Raw genomic sequence first — 15,560 nt, forward strand, 5'->3', positions numbered from 1 at the left:
GTGTGGCTTCATCTTTACAGTAGAGGAGGCCGTTGGAGGTGGCAGAAGTTACGGAGAATAATATGCTGGACCCGGAGGCTGGTGGGGTGGTCCCACCACTAAGCACATCTTTCCCTCCCCCCCGCCGCATTCCGCAGGGATCGCTCCCTACGCGACTCCCTTGTCCATTCGTCCCCCCCATCCCTCCCCACTGATCTCCCTCCTGGCACTTATCCGTGTAAGCGGAACAAGTGCTACACATGCCCTTACACTTCTCCCCTTACCACCATTCAGGGCCCCAAACAGTCCTTCCAGGTGAGGCAACACTTCACCTGTGAGTCGACTGGGGTGATATACTGCGTCCGGTGCTCCCGATGTGGCCTTTTATATATTGGCGAGACCCGACGCAGACTGGGAGACCGCTTTGCTGAACACCTACGCTCTGTACGCCGGAGAAAGCAGGATCTCCCAGTGGCCACACATTCTATTTCCACATCCCATTCCCATTCTGACATGTCTATCCATGGCCTCCTCTACTGTAAAGATGAAGCCACACTCAGGTTGGAGGAACAACACCTTATATTCCGTCTGGGTAGCCTCCAACCTGATGGCATGAACATCGACTTCTCTAACTTCCGCTAATGCCCCACCTCCCCCTCGTACCCCATCTGTTACTTATTTTTATACATACTTTCTTTCTCTCACTCTCCTTTTTCTCCCTCTGTCCCTCTGAATATACCTCTTGCCCATCCTCTGGGTCCCCCCGCCCCCTTGTCTTTCTTCCCGGACCTCCTGTCCCATGATCCTCTCGTATTCCTTTTGCCTATCACCTGTCCAGCTCTCGGCTCTATCCCTCCCCCTCCTGTCTTCTCCTATCATTTTGGATCTCCCCCTCCCCCTCCAACTTTCAAATCCCTTACTCACTCTTCCTTCAGTTAGTCCTGATGAAGGGTCTCGGCCTGAAACATCGACTGCACCTCTTCCTAGAGATGCTGCGTTCACCAGCAACTTTTATGTGTGTTGCTTAAATATCTGGATATTTAGCATGGATTTCTTGTTAAAACACAGTGATGCTGTTTCTGTTTACAAATTTGAACGATTCCATCTGAAAACCTGCACGTGCATGGAGAGTATCTGATATATCTAATAATGTAGTCTGCCTTCCCGTCATTCGTACATACCAGTGTTTGGTTTGGAACAAAACGGAACCTGGGGCCACTGTAACAAGACGCCATGCATGTCCATCAGTGTGGTCGCGTGAAACACTCAGAATAAGGAAAAATCGCTCGTGGGCCGGTCAGAATACCTTCGCAGCGGGTAGGTTGCCTACCCCTCGCCTAGTCCAATCAACCTAACCACAACCCTCCATACCTTTGCCATCATGTACCTATTCAAACTTCTTGGAAACATTGAAGTTGAGCTCGCATGCAACATTTGTGCAGGGAGCCTGTTCCACACTCTCACTACCCTCTGAGTAAAGAAGTTTCTCCTCATGTTCCCCTTACACTTTTCACCTTTAACCCACGATCTCTGGTTGTTGTCCCACCCAGTGGAAGAAGCCTGCTTGCATTTACCCTATCTATACCCTTCATAACTATGTAGACTTCTATCAAATCTGCCCTCAGTCATCTATGTTCTAAGGAATAAAGTCCTAACCTATTTAACCTTCCCTTATAACTCAGGTCCTCCAGCCCTGGCAACATCCTTGTAAATTTTCAGAATCAGAATCAGGTTTATTATTGCCGGCATGTGACATGAAATTTGTTAACTTAGCACCAGCAGTTCAATGCAATACATAATCTAACAGAGAGAAAAAAATGTAATAAATAAAATATTAAAAAAAATAAACAAGTAAGTCAATTACGGTATGTGTACATTGAATAGATTTTTTTAAAAAAACATGCAAAAACAGAAATACTGTATGTTTAAAAAAAAGTGAGGTAGAGTCCAAAGATACAATGTCCATTTAGGAATTGGATGGCAGAGAGGAAGCAGCTGTTCCTGAACTGCTGAGTGTATGCCTTCAGGCCTCTGTATCTCCTACCTGATGGTAACAGTGAGAAAAGGGCATGCCCTGGGTGCTGGAGGTCCTTAATAATTGAAGCTGCCTTTCTGAGACACCGCTCCTTGAAAATGTCCTGGGTATTTTGTAGGCTGGTACCCAAGATGGAGCTGACTAGATTTACAACTTTCCACAGCTTCTTTCAGTCCTGTGCAGTAGCCCCTCCATACCAGACAGTGATACAGCCTGTCAGAATGCTCTCCACGGTACAACCATAGAAGTTTTTGAGTGCATTTGTTGACATGCCAAATCTCTTCAAACTCCTAGTAAAGTATAGCCGCTGTCTTGCCTTCTTTATAACTACATCGATATGTTGTTCACCAGCAACTTTTATGTGTGTTGCTCACTATGTTGGGACCAGGTTAGATCCTCAGAGATCTTGACAGCCAGGAACTTGAAACTGCTCACTCTCTCCACTTCTGATCCTTCTATGAGGATTAGTATGTGTTCCTTCGTCTTACCCTTCCTCAAGTCCCAATGAGCTCTTTCGTCTTACTGACATTGAGTGCCAGGTTGTTGCTGCGGCAGCACTCCACTAGTTGGCATATCTCACTCCTGTACACCCTCTCATCACCACCTGAGATTCTACCAACAACGGTTGTATCATCATCAAATTTACAGATGGTATTTGAGCTATGCCTAGCCACATAGACATGTATATACAGAGAGTAGAGCAGTGGGCTAAGCACACACCCCTGAGGTGCGCCAGTGTTGATCGTCAGCAAGGAAGATATGTCATCACCAATCCGCACAGATTGTGGTCTTCCGGTTCTCTGTACTCTTTCAACCTTATTTACATCTTTCCTGTGGATAGGTGACCATAACTGTAAATCAGGTCTCACCAATGTCGTATAATGTCTTATACAACTTCAACATAACATCCCATCTCCTGGAATTTGATTTATGAAGGCCAACATGCCAAAGCTTTCTTTACAACCCTATCTACCTGTGATGGCACTTTCAATGAATTATGGACCTGTATTCCCAGATGGCATTGTTCTCCTGCAATCCACACTGTGTAAGACCTATCCTGGTCTTGTCTGCATTAAATTCCATCTGCCATTTTTCCAGCTGGTCCAGATCGCACAGCAAGCTCTGATAGTCTTGCCATTATTGATGTCAGGTTCACTGACCTTTTATTTCCTGGTTTATTTTTAGAGCTTTTCTTGAACAGTAGGACAACATTAGCTATTCTCCAATCCTCCTGTACCTCGCCTGTCGCAAAGGATGATCGAAATTATCTCAGCTAGGGCCCCGGCGGTTTCTGCACTTACCTCCCACAGAATCCAATGGAACACCTTGTCAGGCCCTGGGGATTCATCCACCCTAAAATGGCTCAAGACAGTAAACACCTCCTCCTTTGTAATCTGTACAGGGTCCATGAAGTTGATTCTGCTTTGTCTCACTTCTATAGACTCTGTGTCCATATCCTAAGTAAATGTAGATGTAAAAAATCCATTTAAGATTTCCGCCATCTCTTTTGGCTCCACCCGTGGATTACCATTCTGATCTTCCATTGGACCAGATTTGTCCCTTGAAATCCTTTTGGTCTTAACATAACTGTAGAATCTGAGGTTTCTACTTCACTTTGCCTGGTAGGGCAACCTCATCCCTTAGAAATATAGAAAACCTACAGCACAATATAGGCCCTTCGACCCACAATGTTGTGCCAAACATGTACTTACTTTAGAAATTACCTAGGGTTACCCATATTTTTCTAAGCTCCATGTTCCCATCCAGGAGCTTCTTAAAAGACTCTATCATATCTGCCTCCAATACTGTTGCCGGCAGCCCATTCCACGCACTCGCCACTCTCTGCGTAAAAAACATACCCCTGACACCTCCTCTGTACCTATTTCCAAGCACCTTAAAATTGTGCCCACTCATGATAGCCATTTCAGCCCTGGGAAAAAGCTTCTGACTATCCACACGACCAATGGCTCTCATCATCTTATACACCTCTATCAGGTAACCTCTCATCCTCCGCCACTCCAAGGAGAAAGGCCAAGTTCACTCAACCTTTTCTCATTAGGCATGCTCCCCAATCCAGGCAACATCCTTGTAAATCTCCTCTACACCCTTTCTATACTTTCTGCATCCTTCTTTTAGCACACCTCATTATGTTAAATGTTCTCTTCCATTTCTTATACTCCATAAGTACCTCATTTGTTCCTACCTGCCTATACCTGCTATGCTCCTTTTTTTCTTAACCATGGCCTCAATATCTCTTGAAAACCAAGGTTCTCTAAGCTTGTTATCTTTACGTTTTATTCTACAGGTACATACGTACACTCAAAATTTCAGTTTTGAAATCTCCCACTTACCAAGTGCACCTTTGCCAAATACAGCCTGTCCCAATCTACACTTGCCAGATCCTTTCTGATACCATTGAAAATGGGCCTTTCTCCAAATTGGACCAGATCTAACTTTCCCATATTTACTTTGAAACTAATGGCATTATGATCACCAGATGTAAAGTGTTCCCTTACACAAACTTCTGTCACCTGCCCTGTCTCATTCTCTCATAGACCATAAGACATAGGAGCAGAATTAGACCATTTGGCCCATCAAGTCTGCTCCACTATTCACCCATGGCTGATCTTTTTTTTCCCTATCAGCCCCACGCCCTGGCCTTCTCCCCACACCCTTTGATGCCATGTCCAATCTCTGCCTTAAATATGCCCAACGACCTGGCTGCCACAGCTGCTTGTGGTAACAAATTCCACAAACTCACCATCCTCTGACGAAAGAAATTTCTACCTGTCTGTTTTAAATGGATCTCCCTCTATCTTGAAGTTGTGCCCTCTTGTCCTAGACTCACCCACCATGGGAAACATCCTTTCTACATCTACTCTGTCTAGGCCTTTCAACATTCAAAAGGTTTCAATGAGATCCTCCCTCATCCAGCGAGTGCAGACCCAGAGCTATCAAACATTCCCTGTACGATAACCCTTTCATTACCTGAATCATCGTTGTGAAACTTCTCCAATGCCGACACATCTTTTCTGAGATGAGGAGCCCAAACTGTTCACAATACTCAAGATGAGGCCTCACAAGTGCTTTATAAAGCCTCAGCATCACATCCCTGCTCATGTATTCTAGAGTTATTGAAATGACTGCTAACATTGTATTTGCCTTCCTCACAACCGACTCACACTGCAAGCTAACCTCTAGGATGTTCTGCACAACGACTCCCAAGTCCCTTTTCATCTCAGATTTTTCGATTTTCTCCCCAGTTAGAAAATAGTCTGCATGTTTATTTCTTCTAACGAAGTGCATGACCATGTATTTTCCAACACTGTATTGCATTTCCCACTTTCTTGGTCATTCACCTAATCCACCTAAGTCCGTCTGCAGCCTATCTGTTTCCTCAACACTACCTGTCCCTCCACCATATCATCTGCAAACTTGACAACAAAGCCATCTATTTCATCATCTAAATCAATGATACACAGCATAAAAAGAAGCAGTCCCAACACCAACCCCTGCAGAACACCACTCATTACTGGCAGCCAACCCAGTTGCTGCCTCCTACCAATCAGCCAATGCTCTAACCATGCCAGTAACTTTCCTGTAATACCATGGGCTCTTAAGTTGGTAAGCAGCCTCATGTGTGGCACCTTGTCAAAGGCCTTTTGAAAGTCCAAATATACAACATTCACTGCAACCCCCTTATCTATCCAACTTGTAATCTCCTCAAAGAATTCCAACAGGTTCATCAGACAAGATTTTCCCTTAAGGAAATCATGCTGACTTTGTTCTATCTTATCCTGTATCACCAAGTACTCCATAACCTCATCCTTAATAATTGACTCCAACATCTTTGCAACCACTGAGGTCAGACGAACTGGTCTATAATTTATTTTCTTCTACCCTCATCCTTTCTTAAAGAGTGGAGTGACATTTGGAATTTTGAAAGATCTTTACTAATGCCTCCACAAACTCTACTGCTACCGCTTTCAACAGTTCATCTGGTCTGGGTGACTTATGTACCCTTAGGTCTTTCAGCTTTTTGAGCACCTTCTCCCTTGTAATAGTAACTGCACTCACTTCTCTTCCCTCACACACTGCAACATCTGGTACACTGCTAGTGTCTTCCACAGTGATGACTGATGCAAAATACTCATTCAATTCATCTGCCATCTCCTTGTCCCCCGTTATTATTTCTCTGGCCTCATTTTCTAGTGGTCCTATATTCAGTCTCATTTTTTACTTTTACATACCTGAAAAAGCTTTTACTATCACCTTTGATATTGTTTGATAGCTTGCTTTCATATTTCATTTTTTCCCTCCAAGTAATTATTTTTGTTGCTCTCCGTAGGTTTTTAAAAGCTTCCCAATCCTCTAACTTCCCACTAATTTTTGCTTTGTTGTATGCCCTCTCTTTTGCCTTTACATTAGCTTTGATTTCCCTTGCCAGCCATGGTTGTACTATTTTGCCATTTGAGTATTTCTTCGTTTTTGGAATATATCTATTCTGCGCTTTCCTCACTTTTCCCAGAAACTCACGCCATTGTTGCTGTGCTGTCATCCCTGCCAACTTCTCTTCTAATTTACATTGGCCAACTGCTCTCTTATGCCACTGTAATTTCCTTTACTCCACTGAAATACTGCTATATCATACTTTCCTTATCCGTTTCAAATTTCAAGTTGAACTCAATCATATTGTGATCATTGCCTCCTAAGGGTTTTTTTTTACCTTAAGCTCCCTAATCATCTCTGGTTCATTACATAACACCCTATCCAGTATAGCTAATCCCCTTGAGGCTCAATGACAAACTGCACTAAAAAGCCACCTTGTGGGCATTCATCAAACTCACTCTCTTGAGATCCATTTTCAACTTGATTTTCCCAATTGGCCTGCATGTTGAAATCTCCCATGACTATCATAACATTGCCCTTTTGACAAGCCTTTTCTTTTGCCTGTTGCAATCTGTGGTCAACATCCCACCTACTGTTGGAAGGCCTGTATATAACTGCCATCATGGTCCACTAACCTTTGCAGTTTCTTAACTGAACCCACAAGAATTCAACATCTCCCAATCCTATGTCACATCTTTCTACTGATTTGATGCCATTCTTTACCAGCAGAGCTACGCCACCCCTCTGCCTACCTGACAGTCACCCAGTTACCAGCCTCCTGCAACTCAGAGGTAACTACTTCCCTAATCGATTATCTTCTCACTCTCCCCTAATAGCCAAAGGTCATCCAGTTGCTGCTCCGATTCTCTGACACAATCTTCAAGGAGCTGCAGCTGGATGCACTTCATGCAGATGTAGTTCCCTGGGAGACTCCTACAAGACCTTCCCATATTTGTCCCTTCTGTACTTTTATTTAATTTGCTGTGTTCTTCTCCTGCCGCTGATTGGACCGACAGAATGAGCCCGAACGCTCTCGAAATTCTCCTTTTAAATAAGCATCGCCAACCCGCGAGAAACCTCCTCGCTGTGTTCTGCTCCCACCGCTGATTGGACTGAAAAAATGAGATATAGGAGGTCAGGTATCACACAATTTCTCATTGGGAGTTCCATGTAATGATTAAGGAAACTTTCCTGAACATGTTTAATAAACTCTCTCCCATCTAGTCCTTTTATAATATAGGAGTACCAGTCAATATGTGGAAAGTTAAAATCACCTACCATAACAACTTTATGTTTCTTTCAATAGTCATATGCAGCTCAGGACATTAGTCACACTTTGTTCAAACTTGTGATTCCTGATCTTATCTTAGTTCTTAAAAACATGCATCTCCACAACCTCTTCTGGCATTCTGGTTCACATCCCCTTGCAACTCTAGTTTAACACCCCCCCCCCCAGTTCAGGTAGAAACTGTCCCTTCTGTACAGGTCACACCTTCCCTGGAAGAGACCCCAAGATCCAAAAATCTGACACCTTTCCTCCTACACCAACTCCCTAGCCATGTATTAGACTGAATACGTAATCTTTTTATTAATGGCCTCACTAGGATGTGGTATGGGTAGCAATCCTGATCATAATCGTCCTGTTCTTTAATTTAGCACCTAGTTCCCTTAACTCCTTTTGCAGAACCTTGTCTCTCTTCCTACCTATGTCTGTTCACCCTACCACTTAATAATGCTGAGGACTCGTTCAAGATATCCTGGACGCTGGCACCCAGGAAGCAACATACCATCTGGGAATTTCATTCTCATCCACAGAATCTTCTTTCTGTTCCTCTATCACCACAGCTCACATCTTCTCCCCCTTATCTTCTGAATCACAGAGTCAGACTCAGTGCCCGAGTCCTGACCACTGTGACTTACCACTGCTAGGTCATTACCCCCAACAGTCTCCAAAGTAATATGCCTGTTGTTGAGGGAGATGACCAGAGGGTACTCTGCACTGGCTGCTTAACCCCTTTCCCCTTCCTGACGCACCCAGTTTCCTGTGTCCTGCACCTTGGGTGTAACTACCTCTCTATATCAACTCTTGGGCCTCCCGAAAGATCCGGAGTTCAACCACTTCCAGCTCCAACTCCTTAACACAGAGTGTCAGGAGCTGCAGTCGGATGCACTTCCCGCAAATGAAGTCATCAAGGACACTGGAGATCTTCCTGATTTCTCAAATTCTGTAAGAGGAGCATTCAACTATCCTTCCTGGCATCCCAACTGTTTTAATTGTATAAATATAAAGAAGAAATTAATAAATAAACTGGAAAAATACTTATCAACAGCTTTTTCGCCTTTTCTCACATGTTTCTCCTTGCTGAAGACTCAAAAAGATAAAGCCTTAACACTGTCTGCTCCAACAGTGGTCGCTCCACTTACCCCTGCCTTATTTCTAATTGTTCTTGCCAATCATTTCCAATCATAGACTGAGCAAAACACCAAACTGCCATGAACTGATGCCTTATGTACTGATTCAGCAAACCTGAGTAAGATATGTTTTCTCACGCTTCTGATCACTGATTGGCTGCAGCTCAAAACACCAAAATGCTGTGATGCCTTATGTACTCAATCCGTGAACATGAGTGAGCTATGTATTTGCATTATAAGTTGTCCCATGGTTAGGTTTGGGTTAAATCAGTGGGTTGCTGGGCAGTACGGCTCGAAGAGCTGGAAGATCCTGTTGTGCACTGTAAGTAAATAAATAGACTCAGCGGGTGGAGCAGCTGCTACAGGGTGGGAAACAAGATTTACGCGGACTCAAGGGCCTAAATTATAGTGAGAGGTTGCACCGGCTTGGACCGCAGGAATTTGAGGAATGGCTTATAGAAACAAGAGAAAATCTGCAGATGCTGGAAATCCAAGCAACACACACAAAATGCTGGAGGAACTCAGCAGCCCAGGCAGCATCTATGGAAAAGAGTACAGTCAATGTTTCTGGCCAAAACTCCTTGGCAGGACTGGAGAAAAAAAGATGAGTAGTCAGATTTAGAAGGTGGGGGGAGGTGATAGGTGAGGGGGAGGGATGAAGTAAAGAGCTGGGAACTGGAAAAATAACTGAAAGAGATACAGGGCTGGAGAAGGGGGAGTCTGATAGGAGATGACAGAAGGCCGTGGAAGAAAGAAAAGGGGGAGGAGCATCAGAGGAAGGTGATGGGCAGGCAAGGAGATAAGGTGAGGGAAGGAAAAGGGGTTGGGGAATGGTGGGAGGGACCATTACCGTATGTTCAAGAAATTGCTGATCATGCCATCAGGTTGGAGGCTACCCAGATGGAATATAAGGTGTTGTTCCTCCAACCTGAGTGTGGCCTCATCACAACAGTAGAGGAGGCCATGGATGGCATATCAGAATGGGAATGCGGTGGAATTAAAATGGGTGGCCACTGGGAGATCCCGCTTCTTCTGGCAGATGGAGCATAGGAGCTGGGCGAAGCGGTCTTCCAATCTACGTTGGGTCTCACCAATATACACTGATCCTTGCAAGTGGAACAAGTGCTACACCTGCCCCTGCACTTCCTCCCTCACTGCCATTCAGGGCCCCAAACAGTTCTTCGGGTGAGGCGACACTTCACCTGTGAGTCTGTTGGGGGTCATATACTGTGTCCAGTGCTCCCAGTGCATCTGTCATGAAATTTCCCTGTCTATCCAAATATTCATATATCCAGTCCCTTAGAATACCTTCCAATATCTTTCCCACTACTGATGTCATGCTCACCTTCCTATCATTTCCTAGTTTATTTTTAGAGCCTTTCTTAAACAACAGAACAACATTAGCTATCAACCAAACCTGGGGCACTTCACCTGTGGCTAAAGATGTTTTAAGTATCTCTGCTGGGGCCCCTGCAATTTCTGTACCAGCCTCCCACAGGGTTTGAGGGAACACCTTGTCAGGCTCTAGGGATTTATCCACCCTAATTTGCCCCAAGGCAGCAAACACCTCTAACAAAATCCATGGATGAACCAGGAGGTACGTCATCTGCTGAAGGCTAAATCTGTGCCATTCAAGTCTGGCAACCTAGGCATTTTGCTGGAGGAATCCAACACAGGAAATGTTTCCAAATTTCCAGCAGAGGTAGCTGAAAAAAACAACTTCTATTTCATACAATCAAAGAATATTTATAACACAATATGTCATTGTCCTGACTGAACAGCGACCTACTCCAAGTCTTGGAACTCCAATTCCCTGGAGTATGGATAGCTGACACTATCCCTTTAAGACTCATACTGGCAATTATTGCTTGCCACATTCCTTCACCGAAAGTCTATACTTAAAGGTCTTGCTCTGAGCACTCTGTGCTCAATCGTATGAGTTCCATTTTAATTGATTACAGATCAGCAGTCAATGCAATCATCCCCTTGCTACTAGTTAACAAGCTTCAAAGCTGGGTCTCTGTACCTCCCTGCACAATGGGATTCTTGACTTCCTCATCAGGGGACCAGAGTCAGTGCAGATTGGTGCTAATATATCCTCCTTGCTGACTATCAATAGTGTGCTTAGTTCACTTCTCTTCTCTCTTCTGTACTGCCCAGACTGTGTGGCTGGGCATAACTTAAACATCATTGATAAATTCACTGATGACACCACTGTTGTTGGTAGAATCTCAGATGGTGATGAGAAGATGTACGGGAGTGAGATAGATCAACTGGTTGAGTGGTGTTACAGCAACAACCTTGCACTCAGTATCAGCAAGACTAAGAAACTGATTGTGGACTTCAGGAAGGAGAAGGCAGGATAACACCTCATTGAAGATCAGTGGTGGAAAGTGAGAGCCGTTTCAAGTTCATGAACATCAACATCTCAAGAGGATCTTTTCTGAGCCTAACACATTAATGCAATCATGACAAAGACATGTTAGTGGCTACACTTCCTTAGCTGTTGGAGGAGATTTGGTATCTCAATGAAGACTCTAGCAAATTGTTACAGATGTAAACACAAAATAATCTGCAGATGCTGTGATCAAAGCAACGCTTTCAGTACGCTGGATGACCTCAGCAGGTCAGGCAGCATCAGTTAGAAATGATGATTTGACATTTCAGGCCAGAACCCTTCATCAGGACTGAAGAATGAAAGATGGGAAAGGTTTTGAAGAATGCTTGTAGCTTCAGTTGAAAGGCCAGTAATTTGAAAGACAAAGGGGTGGGGGAGGGGAAGCATTGACGTCATAGCCCTGAAAACAATGGGTAGTACAAGAAGGAGGTGGAACCATGAGGGAGCTGGGGGAGGGGGTAGAGTGAAATAGGGATAGAGGAAGGGAGGGGGAAAGAATTACCGGAAGTTGGAGAATTCTATGTTCATACCAAGGGGCTGGAGACTACCTAGACGATATATGAGGTGTTGCTCCTCCAACCTGAGTTCAGCCTCATCATGGCAGTAGAGGAGGTCATGTTTGGACATATCTGAATGGGAATGGGAAGCAGAGTTGAAGTGGGTGGCTACCGGGAGATCCTGTCTGTTGTGGCGGACGGAGTGGAGGTGCTCAATGAGGCGGTCCCCCAATCTGTGTCGGGTTTCACCGATGTAGAGGAGGCCGCACCGGGAGCACCAGATGCAATAGATGACCCCAACAGACACACAAGTGAAGTGTTGTCTCACCTGGAAGGACTGTTTGGGGCCCTTGTTACAGATGTAGCATGGAAAGCATTCTGACTGGGTGCACCACCATCTGTCATGGAGGCGCCAATGTGCAGGATTGTGAGAGGCTTCAGAAGGTTGTAGATTCAGCTAGCTCCATCAGGGATAGAACCCTTCCTACCATCAAGGACACCTTCCAAAGGCAGTGGCTCAAGAATGCAGCATCCATCATGAAGGACACTCACCATCTTGGACATACCCTCTTCTCATTATTACCATCAGAGAGGAGGTACAGGAACCTGAAAAACCACACTCAGCTTTTTCTCCTCTATCATCAGATTTCTGAATGGTCCATGAACACATGAGCACTACCTCATTATTCCTCTTTAGCACTATTTATTTTTTTATTGAAACTTATAGTAATTTGTTATGCTTGTGTGCTGCTGCTACAAAACAACAAATTTCACAACTTATGTCAGTGACAATAAACCATATTCTGATATTGAGGGAGGTGAGGAACTCCACACAGACAGCCCCAGATATTAAATCTAACCCAGGATACTGGAATTGTGTCTCCTAATGGGATTGGTGGTCTTATGATCAGGCTTCCTTACTGAGATAATTCACTATCTAATACTGTAGAAACAGCCCACAAATCTAATGAGGGCTTGGTAGTATCAGAATTGTCCTCAGAGTAAATACCTCGTCTCTTTTTATAGTTCATCAGTCTGGTTCCAGCCTTGATTTGCCTAATATAGTAGATGACCCACAACAGACATGCAGATACCAAAATGTTGCCACTATCTTTTATCATTCCTCTCTTTTAATTGAGATCACTGTCTCTCATTTTTTTAAGGATTCTACAGGTTCTTCTGAAATATATAATCAATGCTAGGCAATGCTCCTTTGATTGAGTCTATCAACCTCCTGGCTTGTATTCTCTTCATATTCTCAAAGTTTCAAAGTCCATTAAGTTTTGGTCCCCTAATCTGAGGAAAGACATCCTTGCCATAGAGGGAGTACAAAGAAGGTTCACCAGATTGATTCCTGGGATGGCAGGACTTTCATATGATGAAAGACTGGATGAACTAGGCTTATACTCGTTGGAATTTAGAAGATTGAGGGGGGATCTGATTGAAACATATAAAAACCTAAAGGGATTGGACAGGCTAGATGCAGGAAGATTGTTCCCGATGTTGGGGAAGTCCAGAACGAGGGGTCACAGTTTGAGGATAAAGGGGAAGCCTTTTAGGACCGAGATGAGGAAAAACTTCTTCACACAGAGAGTGGTGAATCTGTGGAATTCTCTGCCACAGGAAACAGTTGAGGCCAGTTCATTGGCTATATTTAAGAGGGAGTTAGATATGGCCCTTGTGGCTACAGGGATCAGGGGGTATGGAGGGAAGGCTGGTACAGCGTTCTGAGTTGGATGATCAACCATGATCATACTGAATGGCGGTGCAGGCTCGAAGTGCCGAATGGCCTACTCCTGCACCTATTTTCTATGTTTCTATGTTTCTATTAACTATCCTTATTTGTGGGTACCTCAGATTTCAATCTTCACACACCTATACTTTAGGAAAATGTTACTAACATCCCATCTATCTTTATCGCTCATAATTTTGTACATCTCAGTATGTCCCTTCTTAATCTTCTCTGCTCTAAGAAAAACAAACCCAACTTATTCAGTTTCTCATAACCAAGACTCTCTTTTCATGCAATATACTGGTGAATGGCCTCTGCACCAACTCCAAAACAAGCACATCCTTTCTGTATCGGGGAAACTAAATCTGCGCACTAAATTCCAGATGTGGCCTTACCAATGTCTCAAAATGTGTATCATAATATCTCTGCTCTTATATTTTATGCCTTGGCTAATGAGGATCACATCCTGTATGCCTTCTTTACCACATTATTTACCTGTGCTGCCATCTTAGGAATAATTGAACATGTACATCAAGGTCCCTCTGTTCCTCAATACTCCCTAAATCACCACATTCATTGTGTTTGTTCCACCTTTGTTTCACCATTTAAAGAGCATCACTTCACATTCATCAGCATTAAATTCCATCTTCCCAATCTTTCAGCCAATCAGTATCTTTCTGTAACCTGAGATTATACTCCTCACTATACAAAACACCATCAATTTTTGTGTCATCTGCAAACTAAATGTTCTACTTATAGCTGAGGATCCCATGTTTTTTATCCATTTTCTCAGCTTTAAACAAATATGCACACAGACCACTAGATCTCTCTGTTCTTGTAAATCTATTAGAACTATTAGCTCACCAGTTAATTTTGCCTCTTTTCATCCTTCTTGCCAACATGCTTCTTATTTCTTAGTATTAAATTTTACTTGCCTTCAATTGGCCCACTCCACCAGCCTGTTTCTATTCTTATCTGTTTCTATCCGCCTCCAAATTTTGTGTCATCTGCAGAAATTGAAATTATGCCTTGTATATCCAGTTCAAAATTATTATTATATGAAAACAAATAATTATCCAAGTGTCCATCTCAGGGAAACTCTACTCTACACTTCATCCAGTATGAAAACGTATGATCACATTCTCCCTGAGGCTTTGTAGGATTCCTCAGGGTGCCCTGGTTTCCTCTCACAAACTAAAACACACGAGTTTGTAGGTTGATTGGCTACATGTAAAATGCTCCTCATGCTTTGGTGATTGGTGGAGCTTGAGAAGTGTTGATTGAAATGTATAGACAATAGGTTACAGGAAAAATTAGTGGGAAATGCAATTACTTTGTGAGGAGATATGAAGCTTCATTTCAATCACCTTTGTTGCCTCCTCAAAAAACTCACTCATTAATAAGACAAAAGTGGCCCCACATAAAGCCATGCTGACTGTTCCTAATTAGGCAATGCTCATAAGTAACATCTGTAAGAATCATCTCTAAAAGTTTCCATACCCTTCCGACCCATTGCTAAGGATCTTCTCCACTAAAGTTCAAAGTTAATTTATTATCAAAACATGTATACTGTATACCACCAAATACAACCCTGAGATTCATTCTCTTGGCATACTCAGGAAGTCCAATAACAATAATAGAATTCATGAAGGACCACATTCAACAGAGTGGACAGCCAATGCGCAGAGGACAAGAAACTGTACAAATACAAAAGAAAAAAAAAATAATAATTATAAATATCGAGAATATGAGATGAAGAGTCCTTGAAAGTGAGTCCATAGGTTGTGCAAACAGTTCAGTGATGGGGCAGGTGAAAATGAGTGAAGTTATCCCCACTGGTTCAAGAGCCTGATGGATGGTTGAGGGGTAATAACCATCCCTGAACCTGAGGCTCCTGTAACTTCTTCCTATGGAAGCAGTGAGGATAGAGCATGGCCTGGGTGGTGGGGGTCCCTGCTTTCCTATGACAGTATTTCACGTAAATGTGCTCTATGGCAGGGAATATTTTACTAGCAATGGACTGTGCCATATCCACTACTTTTTGACTTTTTGTAGGAATTTCCATTCAGGGCATTGGTGTTTCAGCCAGTCGATGCACTCTCCACTACACATCTACAG

This window comes from Mobula hypostoma, chromosome 6, assembly GCF_963921235.1.
Source record: "Mobula hypostoma chromosome 6, sMobHyp1.1, whole genome shotgun sequence".
Taxonomy (NCBI): domain Eukaryota; kingdom Metazoa; phylum Chordata; class Chondrichthyes; order Myliobatiformes; family Myliobatidae; genus Mobula; species Mobula hypostoma.